The 17,195-nt window shown below is 44.4% G+C and overlaps 1 protein-coding gene across 4 annotated transcripts in view; it reads right to left on the bottom strand.

Annotated features, from left to right (window-relative positions):
• LOC119163914 (prestin) overlaps nucleotides 1-17,195 on the bottom strand; it is a 280,268-nt gene that overhangs the window by 206,614 nt on the left and 56,459 nt on the right. The window contains exon 2 of one of the 4 annotated variants that reach the window (XM_075872470.1): nucleotides 7,689-7,749. The exons of the other annotated variants lie outside the window; for them this stretch is intronic. The gene's annotated coding sequence lies outside the window, so the exon portion shown is untranslated. The remainder of the gene's footprint in view (nucleotides 1-7,688; nucleotides 7,750-17,195) is intronic. 4 annotated transcript variants of the gene reach the window in all.

Raw genomic sequence — 17,195 nt, 5'->3', positions numbered from 1 at the left:
GTTCCGAGTAGCAGCTGACTCCTGATCAACGAGACGTAGAGGAATCAACCGATAACATTGAAAAAAAAAACCATTTCATGTTTACGAAGTCAGTGATGAAAAGTGCGCGAAGCTCCGGGTGATCATTAACCCTCGTATCTTGCCCCCTCGGTCATGCAAAGAAGTGACAACACGTGTGTGCAGTATATACAAAGTTGTTTATTAATCGCAATGTGCACGTGGTTTTATATGTCCATATGAACACCCATATGGATACTCATATAAACATTCAGACCCATATTAATATGAATGTCCTTATAGCTATTCATATCAATAGCCATATGGCTATCCCTATGAATGAGGATACCTATATATGTATGTATATCCGTATGGATATGAATAACCATAGTGTGTCACGCCGACGGACTGGGGACATGGCTCGACCCTATATATGATCTTCGCCCCTAAAACAACTTATGTGGAATGTTAACAACGTGTGACAATACATCACAAAAAAAAACCGTGTGAGCTAAAGCCAGACTGAGAGAAGGGGAGATGCGTCTCACCTGTATCACTTATACTCACTGAAAAGTGACAATGGAGGGTTTCCTTTCTTTCTCCGACTCTCACGAAAGCCTCCAGATTTCTTATACCACGCTTGTGAGACCACCTCAACCTGTACTGTCGTGGGGGAACGGGGATTGAAAGGAGAGCGAGGGTTACCGAGCGACAATTATCGTGCACTCCACACCCTCTTTCTTTACCTTCACGTCTTTCCCTAAAGGAAATCTGCCCCTATACCACGTAAACCACAGTAGTTAAATGTAGTTTCCATTCGCCGTGTTACGGCAATAAAATTTTCCGGGCAAGTAACCCAAACGTAACTGATTACATTTATGCTGCCGTTCAATCAACCGCAGCGCCCGCAGGAGACGCAACTAAAGGTAGCCAACCAATCATGGCGCTTGACCACCACGTTACCAAGCCGATTCCTGCCATACATTGTCCTTAAGACTAGGCGTCGTCATTGCCGCATGACACTCCCTCCCCCGCCCTCTTCCTTGCTTCGTGATTTTCATGAATCCCCGCATATCATAGTTACTCGAGGAAAAGGCATGTCACTTGTGGTGTCAGAGAAGGTGACATTCCTCAGCGCTTTATTTTCGTATTGTAACCCAAATGTCGGATGAATCTCGATAGTGTAAAATGGCTTCATTCCTCTGTGTTTATAACTTCCGTCTGTTGCAAGTCATGCAAAATAATACGACTTGATGTGGGCGAAGGTATTGCGCAATGATGTGATCAGTTGTATTGCGTAAAGCTGTTCTTTGCGTAGTGTTGGACAATAAGGAAGTGCGTGAGCAAAAAAAATAAAAAAGAAATACGAGATGTGGTCAGCCCTCAATTTTATATAGCCGATAGCGCTTTACGTTTTTCAAGCTTGCAAGACCAGCCGGATGATTTATTCTTTTTACTTTTTATTTTGATGTGCTGCAGTCCCAGCTATGTCGTTGCTCAGCCCGCGGCAAAAACAAATGATTTCTTAACACCTCTCACGCAAGGAGAATGCAGTCATACGCCTATCTTTGAGATGATCCGAGGATTGGTTGGAGAGGCGGAGCTATAAAAACGACTGATTTACAAAGTCCTTGGCAATGTTACAAGTCCTTGGAAACTTTAACATGTGGAATTTAACGCCACAAAACCACCATATGATTGTGAGAAACGCAGCCGGGAAACTTTACAAAGCCCATTCGTGTCAACGAAGATCACTCCGCTTTCGCACTTCTTGAGCATACCAACGCTATTGGAGTAAACTGAAACACACAAAAAATATCTCTTCCTATCGATCTAGATGTAAGTCATATCGGGGATACTCACATCTTGTTAAAGGGCGTTTTTGTACCAGGAAGTGGTACAACAAAGTCGCGTGTGGTGTGAGCGGAGATCACGCTCGGGCTAATTGAATAGGGCGGTGTGTACCGGTTTCAGACGTCGGCTTGAGATGTTGGAAATTTCTGTCACGCTTAGCCTTTCGTCGTTCCTTACGCCGTTTTTCTGGCTGTTTCATTGCATTTTGTCACTTGTTTCTTGGCGACAGTATAACGGCAGAACGGAATCCGGGAAGAAGCTGGGCGAAACGTGCGGAGCGTACAGTCAAGGTCCATCGGCAATGCTCAATGCGGGGACCGGCTTTAGATCGAAAAAATGACTTTTTTTAGCGCATCTGACGAAAGTTGCGCGGAGATGCAGGCAGCGTAACGAGATGCTGATCGCGTCACTTACGTATGCAAAACGCGTGCAAACGCAACCAGCTTCAAGGTGACATCTCGGTATGAGTGGGACAAGTACCCCGGTGAAGGTCAGCCACATTTCTCGCTGTTTTTGCACAAAGATAGCAATTTTAACGAGAAGAAAGAAAAAAAGAAAACGCGAATTCTTTAGTGTGTCTCGGCGCCGACGTGGCGTTTGCTACTTGTTTATTTTATTTGCGGCTTAGGTCACACAGCATGAATGCCTGCGAAAATCGATATTTATCATTTTTTTTTCTAGGCAGATGGCTCACCAAGTCATAAAATATCTAAGGTTAAAATAGGCAAATCTGGAAAGCGAAGGTATAGATTAAGGGGCCTGTCTTACCAGGACAACGTTAAGAAATTTGTGCGTTGGACACCTCTGCCCAGGGCCTGATGCATGTTGCACTGTAACAACCAAAAATCTACCTGCAAGATAAAAAGACTAGTCGTTAAAGACGGTTACTAAATAGAAATGACTATATGAACAACACAGAACTCCAGTTTGAAAAGAAAGGCCAAACGAGTGTTCCTGTGCATGTAATAAAAATTAAAGATAATATCTGGAGTTTATGCCCTAAAACCACGATGTGATTACGAGAGACGCCGTAGTGGAGGGCTCCGGAAATTTGGACCATCTGGTGTTTTTTTGACGTGCACTGACTTCGCACAGTACACATCCCACAACCATTTTGGCTCCAATGAAATCTGACCACCACGGCCAGGGTCGAACCCATGACCTTCGAGTCAGCCAGTTGCTGGCACCATAGCCACAGTTCCCCCAAGACGGACATGTGTACGGGCGTGTGTTTGTGTTCATGAGTGCAAACACCAACCAGCTCCCCTTGAAAACATTCACTTCCGAATCTATATCCCAAAATTACGTAAAAATGCCAATAATCATTTTATTCACGAAGGCTTCGTTAAGCGCTAATTTCAGACAAGGTGTAAGACGGTGTTCGCGTGGCCAGTGGAACAGCATTATGGGTGATAAGTGTCGTAGGTTTTCCTAAACTTTTTCCTTGAAAGGTAGGGTTTCTTTGCTTTCCTGAAACGCAGTCGTCAAGGATTCCTTGGTTCTGCCACTGGCCTTGTGTACGACGTATGCAAAGAGCTTTCACGTCAATAGGAAAAATTGGAGCTGCAGGGTTGTGCGAGCAACAAGCCTTCGTCTCGTCAATGCCTTGTTTTTCATTCGGGTGAGCTTTTGCCGCACTGTCGCATCCAATGAAATCGACTTTCTTTGCAGGGACACATCGTTATAAAGAGTGAGCCATAAAACAATCCGCCATAGGCACTGTCGCAAAACGTGCCACCGCGAAAATGCGAAACAAATGTCCTGTGTCCAATCGTCTTTACAACAGTGTATACTGTATGCCCTCGGGCGTTACTTTTCGGACTTTTTGCTCTGTGTTTAATGTTTTTAAGGCGAAGCCGTATGCTATATAAAAAAAAAGTGTGCTTTGACTCTCATGCTACCCACGTGCGGCATCGATACATTTGAGCGATGATAAAAGTCTCCTTTTAAGTGCGAAGCATTTCTTAGCGAACTTCGGCAACTTTGAGCGTATCTATCTATCTATCTATCTATCTATCTATCTATCTATCTATCTATCTATCTATCTATCTATCTATCTATCTATCTATCTATCTATCTATCTATCTATCTATCTATCTATCTATCTATCTATCTATCTATCTATCTATCTATCTATCTATCTATCTATCTATCTATCTATCTATCTATCTATCTATCTATCTATCTATCTATCTATCTATCTATCTATCTATCTATCTATCTATCTATCTATCTATCTATCTATCTATCTATCTATCTATCTATCTATCTATCTATCTATCTATCTATCTATCTATCTATCTATCTATCTATCTATCTATCTATCTATCTATCTATCTATCTATCTATCTATCTATCTATCTATGTTAACAACCATATTATTTCCGTATCGGATCACGTGAAGTTCTTAGGCGTAATACTAGACAAGCATTTGAAATATAACTATCATGTAGTCTCAATATTAAAAAAAGCTTCTTTTGGCATTCATGTTCTCATTAAAGCCCGCCCTTATTTTCAGTCACGCATTATTTTATCATTATACTATGCATATATTCATAGCCATCTTTCCTATTGCATTTCATCCTGGGGTAATACATATGGCAGTCACCTGGAGCCCCTTCTACATCTTCAGAAACGGGCACTACGTCTGATCACCTTCGCTCCATTTCAATCGCCTTCTACGCCACTCTTTATTTATTTTTCCGTGCTTCCAAATAATCTTTTATTCACCCTAAAGTTAGCTATATTGATGTACTGCCTCATTTATCATGGTCTATGTGTTTCAGGGCTATCCACACAACATCTTGTCAATACTAATAACACCAGGTTTTCAGCCTGTCACAATTTTTTTCTCCCTAAAGTGCGTAGCAATTATGGAAAACTAACTCTTAAATTTACAGGTGTATCCGTATGGAACAACATACCACTTGAAATAAAGTTATGTCCCACATTCTATTTGTTTCGCAAAATGTTTAAAGAGTACCTAATCACAAAACGTGTTTGCTAAACTCTGCCGTCGTGCCTTACTCCTAATTTTAGTATTTCTTTTACTCACTATACCACTTGCTGTTACACAAAACTTTTCTTGCCTCGTTGTTATGAAATTTTAACCATTCTTTGTTTAATTCGTACAAAGTGTTTTTCACTGCTTGCTGCATTGTTATCGCACTTGACTTATTCTCTAACGGAGGTCGCCCGACAGTTTTCTAACTTCGGGACCTCCTCTGTACTGTAGAATTTTATTCATGTAAATGTATGCATTCCTGAAATAAAGTTTGATTTGATTTGATTTGATTTGATACGGCTTATAGCTCTCGTGGCCGTTTCTATAATGGTATGAATACCAAACTTGGTATGGCATAACATGACTGTATGAAGAACATGTTTGACTAGTCATAACAGGAAAGTCATGATATGTATGTCATGAATGTGATGATTCACATTTCATGGTCCTGCATCTGTTGCGGTGGTTTCGTTCACATGACATGTTGCGAAACTGCTATGGTATGGCACGATTGCATGGCGAACACAAAAGACAGACCCTAACACGAAAATCATGACATGCGTGTCATGTAACAACATGACTACATGCCACGCTCATGATGCGCTCGCGGCCGTTCCGCTAGTGTCACATATACCAAATTTGGTATTACAGTCCGCGAATGGATGACGAAGGTATGTGACTGGTGCAAACATGATAATCATAAGACGCGCGTCATGTAACAACATGACTACATGCCACGCTCATGATGCGCTGGCGGCCGTTTTGCTAGCTTCACGTTTTACATGCAAATTTAGATAGTTGACAAGCCCATATTTGAGGATTACACGTTGATGGTTGCTCTCCTGTCATGGGCAGTGCGCAGGCTCACGCTTCTTTTTTTCTTTGCTTCACCCTGTGCGTATTTGTCATGTTTATACCAAATAAACAGTTCTGGGTTCACACTTCCGAGTGTCCTATCTCTGCCTTTCGCGTGTCTTTTTTACGTATGCTATCAGCGCGTCGGAATTGTCAACACAGCGATTTTAGAGAGTGCATGTTTCGTTTTATCGTTCAATCATGACAGGCAATAATACTATTACACAAATAGGCTATAGAAATATTCACCATACCAGAACCACAATACTGATAACAACGCTGTCTTCCATGTGATTTCTCAGCGGTGGAAGGGCAATGCAAAGAGTGCAGTCTGTTAGGGCTAGAAATACGTAGTTTAAATCTTTAACTAGTCTTGTCACGTGACAATCGGTGTAGTTATAAATCCTGCACTGAATGCGGCTTCTTTGAAACCGGATGTAATCCATGGCCCAGGCTCCCAGTGGTTCTGGTAGCACTCTTTGTTTCCGAGTATGCACGATCTTCAGCAGTTAGTCACCCTTGCGCCGAAGAAGCACCGCTGCGAGGAGCGTTCGGGCGTTAAGCAATGCACTTGGCGCCCTCTATTGTTCATTGTGGGCGTCGACCGCATGTTCCCGAAGTGTTTTTGTTATTAGGGGTGAAGCTCCTGGGTATGGCTTCTTCTCTCCTAGTTATATGTTGAGAGAAACAAAAAGAAGACAACCGCCCTTCTGTAGCACGAAGCCACAAGGAAATCCGCACCAATTTTTCAAGAAGACAGGCTTCTTAGTTACCGAAAAATCCGCCTGGTCCGGGGTTTGAACCGCGGACCAGGACGGATCAACGCCTTTCTGGGGCGGTCACTCTACCAATAGAGCTAGCCATAAAGCTAGCAATAGGAAGCGCGAGGGCGAATTCAGCGACAACTCGAAGCACATGGGCATAAGTATTGAAAAGGAGTTCCGCAGAACTCATTTACAATACTTTTGTGTTGTAATAGGCACTTCTAGTTAGTATTCACGATATCTCACTAGATGTAATTGTGTGTACATTTCCTTGTAATTAATATCTCTAGATGGCGTTAGTGGTTTTTTTATATAAGAAATTCACAGCATATCCGCAGAGTGCGTAATAACGAATGGAGTGAAACGTCCGTCTACCCATCCGTCCGTGCGTGCTCTAGTGTGATATGAGTGGATTGACGGATGGATGGACGATAGGACAGACAGACAAAAAGACAAACAGACAGACAAACAGGCAGACAAACAGACAGACAAACAGGCAGACAAACAGACAGACAGACAGACAGACAGACAGACAGACAGACAGACAGACAGACAGACAGACAGACAGACAGACAGACAGGCAGGCAGGCAGGCAGGCAGGCAGGCAGGCAGGCAGGCAGGCAGGCAGGCAGGCAGATGGACGGATGCACAGACAGACGGGCGCTTCACCCCACTCATGATCACTCACTCCATAAGTATGCTGTGAATTCCTTAGTGAGGTTTTGTAACTCCTTCTGGGTAATTTGTATGACTTATGCTATTTTAGACCTTTTTCATTATTTTAACGTGGTTTTGAGCAAGGCTGGACTTTTTTTATGCGCGAGTATATTGAGCAGTCGTTTTTGAGCGTGATCATGCCGCAAGAGATCTTCGGACAACAAGCTGGGCTAATAAAGCGATACACACTTAAAAGAAAGGGAGACTTATGCAGTGTGGAGCTATAGTTAGGTGCTTCGCACTATTTCTCTTTCGATAGAGCGCCGCGTTAACCTAAGCGACAACGCTAAGAACCTCTTTGCGAGTGTTCCGTTCTTGCTTTCTAGCTGTTGGCACAACCAACACCGAAGTTTTTCTAGGAGGCATTGGCGCAAAAGCAGCCTTTCAAGCTGCTTCCATGAATGATCGACTAGTGACGCCCGAGCGAATATTGACCACTCGGTTATTACGTGTGTTGATAAGCAAGAGCCTAGTGCAGTTGATTTGTGTTTACTTGCCTTCGTGGAGCCGCCTTAGCTGCGTAGCAATGAAGTTGAGATGAACTTAGCGTAGACTCACCTGCAAAAAAGAAGACGATGTATGAATGATATAATAAACAATGTGCTTATGCACAGATGATACAGCCTGAAGGAAATCGAGCCTGCCGATGAATGAAAAAAAGGTTCATTTACAACAAAACACAGCCCAACCAAAAACCGTTTTTTATCTTTATTTTTTATCAAACAATTTTTGATCTAACCTGATAGACCGGTATGTATTTCGACTACGTTTAAGACTCACTTAAACCAAATTTTTCGCTTCGTTTTCGAGGCATGCCGTAACCAAGTGGTAGCACGGACAGTATAGGTTCGTAGAGATACTTGGTGGTAGCCCTTCACTGTCTTCACAAGTAAGCCGCGGCTGGGTCTCGTCCACCAAACTAGTTTTTGTCTTCAATTAACGCGCTGCAGCACAACCATGGTGTCGGGATGCCGCTTATTGTAAATAAACTCTCTTTCTATTCATCGGGAGGCTCGATTTCTTTGACAGTGATTCAATATCTAAAACAGGCGGCATGTTGCATTTGCCAAAATAAATGAAAATTGGTGGTCTTTAATTTAGTGGTTTTGATGCTCCTCCCTAAAATGCAACACAATTTTCAATAATTACTCAAACATGCACTCGGCCGTGTGAGAGACACCCAGGGAGGGAGTCAGCAGATGAAAATAAATAAGAATTTGATTGCGATAACAGATTGATCAGAGATAATTTGGTTTCCTTGCCGTTTTTAATTTGGGTTTAAAAGGAAGTGCGTTTGTCTTTTAAGTCAGAGATATATTCTGTATTTTTTAGCATAGGCCTCATAGGGTCACTTGAGTGGGCAAAGTTTGTAGGGGCGAAAGCATCCCAATAGTAGTATTGACTTTACGACTTTTGTGGGAGCAGTAGAAGCTTTGTTTGAACAATATCTGTATCAGCATGGCACGTGAACTAATAATAATCGTGGACGCGCCTTCCAACAAACAATTTTTAACACGGAATCGGTTTCTGTCGGGGTCAACCGAGCCTTTTGTGACGTATTTCCGTCACGCAAATGACGCCGAAAAAATACGCACGATTAAAGCACAAAGAAAACGTTCCGTCAAGGGGTGTCGAACCCGTGAACTCTGGGTCCGCGACGACTGATGCCGGGCACGTAATTCACTGCGCCACCGTCCCATACTTCGAACGCTTTACAAAAATACGGCTTTTGCAACTACCACTGTGCTCTCACAGCCCTTGTAGAGGAAAGGACGAGGTGCCGTCCCCATGGCGAAGCCCACCCGTTCTGACCTCTTCTTTATTCCAAATGCACTGCTCTGATGCCCGATGGTGATTATGTCGATCCTCGTCTTCTACAAAATTTGCAACAGCCTTCTTGTGAGCTGCAGTAAAGAATCGTGACCATGAAATCCGCAATTATTCCCATCAACGCGTCGTTTCTAAGCATCTGTTCCATTCGGCGCGCTTCCAATTGCAGAAATGCAATTTTCTCAACGCCTTAACACACATACCCAGGTGGCGACCTTACCACATGCGTCGCCTTCGTTCATAGCACCCGTTCATATCAAAAACAGTTTTGTGATGCCCTCTCGTTTCGCACGTTCCCCACTCCCGCTCTACAGCCAATAATTGCGGCCGGCCAAAAAGAATGCGCAACGCGCGCTGAGATTCCCTCTGGTAAGGCAGTGGTGTTCAATATCTCCAACATGCTGCGAGTAGGCGATCTTAGCCTTTGTTTGGCGTCCAATCAGCCACGCTCTTCTGGCTGTCACATCGCTTTCTCTGGTTCCGCTTTCACCATTCACTACACCTACCACAAGTATCTATCACTTCTAGGGTTTGTTTAATCATTAATGATGGGCGTTAGTTGTTAGGATGGAGTTGTATGACAAAGCGTCGACATGAACGCATCCACGTTCAGCGATGTTATAGTTGTCCCACACAACTAGACATTGCGTAAACTCTAGTGTATCAATGTTCAGTAAACAATAAACAGCCCGGGTCTGTAAGGACATCTTTTACTTTCGTGTTTTACCGATTCCTATGACTGAGTCATCAGTCATGTTTTTTTTATTGATGACAGAACCCTGAATCTGTTATCGAACGTCAAGAATTATCCACATACACTCGAGTGCCGGAAGAAATGATCAACACGTCATAATGACGTCGTATGACATCATCACGGCGTAACATTTCCACTAAAATTTGTGGTGTCATAGAGGACGAATTATGAAGACAAGCCCCGCCGCAGTGGTCTAGTGGCTAGGTACTCGGTTGCTGACCCGCAGGTCACGGGATCAAGTCCCGGCTGCGACGGCTGCACTTCTGATGGAGGCGGAAATGTTGTAGGCCCATGTGGTCAGATTTGGGTGCACGTTAAAGAACCCCAGGTGGTCCAGATTTCCGGAGCCCTCCGCCACAGCGTCTCTCATAACCATATAGTGGTTTTGACGTTAAACCCCACATATCAATCAATCAATCAATTATGAAGACAAATGATGCAACATCATATGATGACGCAGTCCAAAGGCTTTGTCGCTTGGTGAAGCAGGTGCCAATCACGGAGTCAGTGGAGTACTACGCAAGGCACCGTAACTTCGCATCGCTTCTGATCTTGGCGGCATTACAAATCCACGTTAAATGCAAAAAGCTTTTGGAGTTACGGAGGGGAGGATATCGGTACACTGAATGAGACAAAAAGGAAGATGAGTCTTGCCTTCGATTTCTTTTCGAGAAAGGCAAGGGTCAACTTGTGAGAGCAATTATTAAGCGGTCCAAAACTGGCTGCCAGTTACACCACATGGTTCGTTAGCCCGAAGGATTTCCGCGTTGGTTGTATTAGTACTGAAAGTGGCACACATGTAAGAATCGCGTTTATATCCACAACTATATCTTCTTCAATATCGAGTTGGCGAATAGGCGGCAGTCACACGTAGAGAAGAATGCATGGCACGTATAATCATTATTAGGGGCGATGCTCTTTATAGCAACACGTTATCGTCCCTCGTAGCCGTTGTAGTATGCAACAGTTATAACATTTTGACCTCCAAAGTGGTGCCGGTGAGAGATTTCTTCTGTGCGTCATGGATCAATAAATAATAGTGCTCAATGTACATGCTAATGGCTCCTAATGGGGAATGATAGACAGGAGCATTCGGCTTTTAGTTATCGCGCACGTTGCGACCCCATTAGCAGCCATTGGCATGTACTTTGAGCACTGTCTGACAAGAAAGGGTTGCTACGTTATACTCGCTGGGTGTAACCTCCTTAGTTTTAGAAAGGTTTAGCGAGCGTTGAGCCGCAGTGCCATGAATACAATGAACTAGTATATACCATGAATGAACTAGAGGTGGTTAAAGGTGGGAAGTAGATACGAAGCGCAAGCCGTAAAAAGTAAAAGCCGAGTTCTCCTGTCTCTCATTTCCCTTAGCAGCCATTGGCATGTACATTGAGCACTATTTGACAGGAAAAGATTGCTACGTTATGCTCGCTGGGCGTAAACTCCTTGGTTTTGGAAAGGTTTAGCGAACGTTGGGCCGCAGTGCCATGAATACAGTGAACTAGTATATACCATGAACTCAAGGTGGTTGAAGGTGGGAAGTAGACCCGAAGCGCAAGCCGTAAGAAAGTGTACGTGTGCCACCTCTCGTTTAGCCCTTGGAATGTCCGCTGGATGGCGGCGCTTCTATATGGGGAATATATGATGAAAAGATGCGAAGATGCGTGATGGTGGTACTTGGAGCGTTGAATAGATGGACGAACGGACACACAGACAGATGCATAGATGAGCGCATGAACGCACGCAGGCGCGGATGCATGGACGAACGCAGGGACGGACGCACGAACAGACGCACGCACGGGCGGGCGGATGGACGCATGAACAGTCACCCAGACAAACGCATGGACGGACGGAAGCAAGAACGAGTGGACGGACGAATGCATCGCCCCACTCTCCAACACTCACTCCGTGATTATGCTGCCAATTTTCCTTGTTTTGCGCAGAACGTTTAAAGACAACATCAAGCAAGATATTGAAAATGAAATAAAAACTGACAGCCTTACGCAGTATACGCAGCAGAGAAAAAAACGCGACACTTTTAGTCACATAACTTTATTGATGTTTATTGATTCACTGCGCAGCTTAGTTGCACATTTAATATGGCCGGAGTCACGTAAGAGCTCTATCGTTAAAACTCTTGCAACGCTAGCCTATATATTATACTTTGCATCAATGCTTTTTTTTGGTCCGGTGACACATAATTATTATCTCGTCCTGCATTAGCTCAGCCGCGAGATCGAGGTGGTTTTGCATTCCCCGACGTTGTCGTTACGACTGATACCTTGTGCCTCCGCCCTTTACTGTGAATACGGAGCAACTAAGGTACGCCCGCTCAGACACTGGCTCGCTACCATCTGGGACCGTCAATACGCGTCTTCCTGCCGGCTAGCCAAATTAACCAAGGTCTCTAATCAACTGAATTACCATCTTTGTATCGAGCCCTTCTGGCATTTCACCGACGGTTGGAGGCTACGTGCCCAGAGATAGAGGTGTCGAAGCTAAAGTGGTGGACACAGTGACCACCCTGCTACGGCCCTTGGTGCCCCAGCATAGTCAATCCATAACGAACCGCCTTTGGAAACCAATAACTGCAGCAGTGTTGCCAGTACATCTCCGGGACTTTATCTGGTGCTTGGGCTAGAGCTTGCTTCTCACTCGAGATCGGTTGCAACTATAACAGGTGGTTCACACATCCACTTGTCCCAATTTCGTCATGGTCGAGACCAATCGAGAAGTGACAATTGAATGTGTGGTATCCGGCCTTTTTTGGCGTATGATCCTTGCTGGTTTTCAGGGGTAGGGTGAGCGAAAATTTGTGTCTGATGGCCGATTCCCTCGCGGGCCCTTTTCGGCTCTTTTATTAGTTGCGGGGCTGTTCAGCGTTTGGCGAAACCGATGCGAGGCCGTGGCTGCGAAGTGCCACCGGCGTGCTTTGTGGCCGATACTGCGCCGAATGATACAAGAGATTTTCGCGTTCCTCTCTGAGAAGCTTTTCTTCCTCAGGGAACACGACTTCCTGCGGCATTCGTCGTGCCGTATCGTCAATGTTGAACACGAAAGAGTAAAACTTATTTTTCGACCGACGTGGTGCTAAGCAGCGCCCGCTCAGTAGTTTATTCATGATTTAGTTTGTAACCAATTGTGTTTTGCTGCATCTATTGTAACGTTTTACCCTTCACTGTAACATGATATCGCATAAGTTCTTGTGTACACGTATGCCAACATTGATATTAGAGCAATGGTGCCTTCCTTGCAACGTAGTGATGTTTGTCGTGGTACATGGATGTGCCGAAGTGTATGTACCCTCTTTCTCGAATACGTTAAACCCCACATATCTATCATCTATCTTTCTCGAATAATATGAAACCTTTGTATTGTGCATAGTGTAAATGAACTTTTTCTAAACAGGCGATGTTGCTCTCCCAGAAGCAGCACTACGCTGCCATGAAAGGTACTTCGAGGGAATCTCTTCCAAGGTAGAGTACATCGTATTCTAAATCATGGAACATTTGTTCTCAACAGGGCTTCTTTCCCTTCGCCACCTTACGAGCTGTCATTCTCGGAGAGCGTATCGCTATCCTGAATTGTCAAATATGTATTTGACGCAGTTCTTCTTTTGATGTATATGTTAGTACAGTACATCGTACTCATACTAGGTTGAACATTTGCTTCAAGCAGTATTGTTCTTTTCATACCAGACCCGCAGGTCGCGGGATCGAATCCCGGCTGTGGCGGCTGCATTTCCGATGGAGGCGAAAATGTTGTAGGCCCGTGTGCTCAGATTTGGGTGCACGTTAGAGAACCCCAGGTAGTCTAAGTTTCCGAAGCCCTCCACTACGGCGTCTCTTATAATCACATCGTGGTTTTGGGACGTTAAACCCCACAAATCAATCAATCGAATCACTTATTTCCATACCGGGACGGCTCCATACTCTTTCATAGTAGAGCAAATCGTACTCCCAATTGTCGAACATTTACTCTAACAAAACTGCCACATATGCCCGTCCAAGTTGACTCGAATGAAAACAAGTTACCAGTGATATTGTTGGCCTAGATAGGTCGCCAGCATTGGCATCCCGAAAAGTCGCGTGACAACTGACATCCCGTTTAAACAAAACGAAAACCAATACTGCCCCCCCCCCCCCCCCGTGGCAGTACAGGCAGCTTGCCGGCAGAGCGTCGCGATGCACGAATTGCTATTCTGCGTATGCTGCGCTGCACGGGCAGCCGTTTTTTTGCCTACGGGCTTACTTCGTCCGTCCTTCGATGAACAAACGCGAAGTGATTGGACAAAAAACGATACTGGAGAAAGCAGGGCGTGGTGTGCCACGTGGCTTGCACGTGGATGGGTGGTGTGATGATCGCCGAGAACCAGTTCTATTTAACACCGCGTCGGCGGCTACTGACAGCGTCGTCACGCCACCCCTGGCATTCAACTCACACACTCTACCACGAGCGCGTGCACGATAGCCGCTTAATTGCGGCCGCGCTTGCATTCGAAATGGACGTCGACGCATCATTTACGTACTCCTATCAATAGCCGCACCTCAGCGGCTTCGTTGGTCTGGATTCTTTATTACCATTTCTTTGATTGCTATATTCGGTGTTGAGACGACATTGTGAGGAAGAATGCATAAGCGCCTCTCTCGGCTTGAACGGACTTCTGTGCTTTTCTTAGTTTCTTTCTGGGCAATAAGTGTTTTTTTGATAATAATCCTGCCCTGGAACGCTACAAGTGCAAGCACTCCATCACTGCTGTAGACGCTCTTTCATCTAGAAGGCGTATATAAATTCTTCAACGATGTGTTTCGCCAGCCGATTTTTTATTTATTTTATTTACAAATACTGCTGTCTCACAGTTCGAAACATTGCAGGAGTGGCTCCATAACAGTGAATACACACTAAACTAACAAAACACATGGTTTGGTAGTTCATTCAAAAAACTATTGTTAGGCAACTTTCGGAGAGAAACATCCAGATTATTCCACAATTCCACTGTGAAAGGAAAAAATGAAAACTTAAAACAATCTAGAAATGGCATGAAGGGTGTGATGTTAATGGGGTTTGACCTGGGAGTGTTTGCAACGGAGTTGGCAAAGGAAAAGGGCATGTCAATGGTGATTATCTTGTTCACGATTTTATGTAAAGTGCCGATACGCTCGCAAGTACGTCTGTGTTCAAGTGATTTGAGTGATAGACGTACAGCGTGTGACGAAGGCGAAAAATTGTGATCATAACGGTTATATATGAATCTTATTGCTTTTTTTTGAACACCTTCCAAGTGTTCTATGTCGCATGCGCAGTGAGGTGACCAGACAACGGAGGCGTATTCAAGAACAGGCCGTATCAGGGATTTGTATGCTGTTAGTTTGCATCCGCGAGTTGCATCTTCTAACGTTCGCTTCAAGAAGCCCAATTTTCGAAGCGCTTTCGAGCAGATTAGGTTTATATGTTTAGGCCATTTTAAGTTCGGTGAGAATGTTACGCCAAGATACTTGTATTCGTTGACATGCTTCATGTTCTGGCCATAGGAAAAACGTAGGGGTTCCTTCTTGTTTGTGAATGTCATGCTTACCGTTTTGTTAAGGTTTAGTGCCATTTGCCACGTTGAGCTCCAGGTACGGAAAGAAGAAAAAACATTATTTAACTGTATTTGGTCACGGGAGGTACTAATACAAGAATAGAGGACACAGTCGTCGGCGTATAGACGGAGTTTGACCTTTGTATTTTTTGTTATTTTGACAACATCGTTGAGATAAATTAGGAAAAGAAGAGGCCCAAGGACCGAGCCCTGCGGCACACCTGATGTGACAGGGAGGGATGACGAATGCGAATTGTTAAACGCGACAAACTGCTGCCTTAAATTTAGGTAATCTGAAAGCCAAGATAACAAGCGAATGCCGTGAGTGCCGCGCAGAAAGGCTTTTAATTTGAGGAGGAGTTTATTGTGGCAAACAGTGTCAAACGCTTTCGAGAAGTCAATAAAAATGGCGTCCACTTGACCGCGATCGTTTAAAGTCGAAGCGATGTCATGCGTAAACCCCAGCAACTGCGTGACTGTTGAAAATCCTGCACGAAAGCCATGTTGATTTTGGGAGAGGAGGTTGTTTTCAGTTAAATATGTGACTACACATTAATTGATATGGGGCGGTTTAACGTTCCAAAAGCACCACATGAATATGAAAGACGCCGTAGTGGAGGGCTCCGGAAATTTCTACCACCTGGGCTTCTTTAACGTGTACCCAAATATGAGCACATTGGCCTGAAGCATTTTCGCCTCCATCGAAAATGCTGCCCCCACAGCCGGGATTTGATCCCGTGACCTGCGGGTCAGCAGCCGAGTACCTTAGCCTCTATATACCACCATGGTGGGGCGTTTCGCCAGTTGTGCCACTCACCTTATGCAGCGTGTTTTTCGCGTGTTCGCTCTGCATCGTGCTTGAATCGTAAACAGCTGCTTTCCTACCTCCTGTGGTGACATCGAGATTAACGCTAACTCGACCGGCTGATTAGAATGAGCGACATATTTTCTTTTTTCTCGTGACACTTTTGCGCGACAAATGTTCAAGTCGCTCCGGCCAGCTGTTTGCAAGAGACAGCCGGTTGATAATGGCTCCTGGAAGAAGCTTATAGCAAGATTTGTCAATTGCGGTAACGAATTCTTATTTGACACAACAGCGTGTGTTTGTATATGTCAGCTAATTTATTATAATTATTTTTGTGGTTCTACGCTCACGATCGCAAGCTTTACAACTCCAACACCTTTTCACGCAACCAAGGCTCCTAGCGGGAAATATTTTAACTACAGGATGTGGGGTTGAATTCACCAACCTTCTCATTCGTAAGAACACTCTCCGATTCGTCTTCCTGTTGTGCGAACCGTGTGCCTCCCTTCGTGATTGCATAAAATATGGTCCTCAGAAAATTTTTTGCGTAAGAAATTTTTGCGAAAACATGTCCCGAGTGTCAGAGTGCGCACAGCGGCTGGGACATCGGGTTTTGAATGGAGCCCTGAACTCACGTGCAGGGTTTGTCAAATAGTCATGCAGTATCAAGTTCTTTGAATAAATTAGTTATATCTCTCTCGTTTTATTTATCGCGACTTCAGTGAGTTTTACACCTTAACCTGCTTATAACGAAGCTATCAATAGTAAAGTTCTCTATTTATAATGAACAGCGGCACTTTTCACCACTCGATGTCATGCAGCACGTTGTATTTTAACCTCATTACAACCCACTATATAGTATACCGTGGTGGTTTAGCAGGTACGGCACCCGGTTGCTGGCCCAGACTTCGCTGGTTCACGGCCATGGCAGTCACATTTAAATGGAGAGACCTATGCATGCTGCGCTATGTTAGTGCGCGTTAAAAACACCAGATGGTCAAATTTTACGGAGTTTTCCACTGTGGCGTGCCTAACTA

Source organism: Rhipicephalus microplus, chromosome 8 (genome assembly GCF_043290135.1).
Source record: "Rhipicephalus microplus isolate Deutch F79 chromosome 8, USDA_Rmic, whole genome shotgun sequence".
Lineage (NCBI taxonomy): Eukaryota > Metazoa > Arthropoda > Arachnida > Ixodida > Ixodidae > Rhipicephalus > Rhipicephalus microplus.
Note: the sequence above shows the minus strand (reverse complement) of the source record. Positions and strands in the feature narration are given on the sequence as shown.